Genomic DNA, 1,520 nt, shown 5'->3' with positions numbered 1-1,520 from the left:
ATTAAATTTGTATTTATGTAGAGCTTAAATCACATCGTTACCTGCCATCATCAGGAATGATTAATGATTATAGTACCAGATTTGTTATTGTCATGTATAATTGTAAGTATAATGTATGTTTCTGACATGATTAAGATAGCTTTCCGTGGTTTCCCATTTTCACACCCGGTACATTAATTAAGGTCACGGCCGCTTCCTTCCGACTCCCAGCCCTTTCTATCCCATCCTCGCCATAAGACGTATCTGTGTTGGTGCGACGTAAAGCAAATTGTAAAAAAAAGGGAAACCACGAAAAAATAATTCTCAGGACAGCCGCTGTTAAACCGAAGCCTACTCTTACAGGGTATGGCGGACCCCTTAGAGGGCAACGCCCTCTCTAAGGCCAGGGAGACTAAAGCGCTGACAAAGAAGGTGAGGGGGTTGGCGGCCGTGGTTTATTCTAGGAACTGTCCCTGCATTCGTCTTAGTGCAGGAGAGTGGAAAACCATTCTCAGGACAGCCCCTCCCCGTCTCCTGAATATAAAGGCGTATAGCCACGATAGAGCTGTGACCACCACTCCTCCGCTTGGTTGGTTACTACTACTGCTACTACTACTGAACAGTTTTTATTCCGTCCCTGAAGGGGACGGGGTGCCTCCTATTAATAGACTGTAACGCCGTCTCTCAGGCCAAGGAGATTTTCGTAGGTGAGGGAGTTGTTGGCCGTGCCTGTACTAGGAATTCTCCCGGCATTCGCTGCAGTGCAGGATAATGGAAAACCACGGAAAACCATTTCAGGACAACCGATAGTGGGGGACAAACCCCACTACGTCTCCCTAATGCAGAGGCGTAGAACCACGATATAGCCGTGGTCACCTCTCCGTCGATCGTAGTGCAGAGCTGTCGGAGCACGGACCAGCCGTAACCACTACTATTTTAGTAGGCTGAAGCCTACTCTGCAACCGCCGACGATCTATTCTGTCCGGTAAATGAAAAATAAACCTGTTATTATGGACAACGTACGCACAGACTACTTTCGCTTCCACCCTCAAACCATCCGTGTAAACAACTACAGAATCTCGTTACCGAATACTTTTCATAACACCTTTGTGTATACAAGTTGACATAGGGTCATTCACGCATTCTCTTACCGATGTAAAGTTCACAGCAAGACATTCATACCAAGCTCGATAGCTGCAGTCGCTTAAGTGCGGCCAGTATCCAGTAATCGGGAGATAGTGGGTTCGAGTCCTACTGTCGGCAGCCTTGAAGATGGTTTTCCGTGGTTTCCCATTTTCACACCAGGCAAATGCCGGGGCTGTACCATAATTAAGGCCACGTCCGCTTCCTTCCAACTCCTAGGACTTTCCTAACCCATCGTCGCCATAAGACCTATCTGTGTCAGTGCGACGTAAAGCAAATAGCAAAAAAAAAAAAAAAAAAAAAAAAGCATTCATAATATTGGATGCTTGTTATGTTAAGGGGCCTAACATCGAAGGTCATCGGCCGCATTCATAATATTGAGAAATTATTTGCAGAAC

Source organism: Anabrus simplex, chromosome 1 (genome assembly GCF_040414725.1).
Source record: "Anabrus simplex isolate iqAnaSimp1 chromosome 1, ASM4041472v1, whole genome shotgun sequence".
Classification (NCBI taxonomy): Eukaryota; Metazoa; Arthropoda; class Insecta; order Orthoptera; family Tettigoniidae; genus Anabrus; species Anabrus simplex.
Note: the sequence above shows the minus strand (reverse complement) of the source record.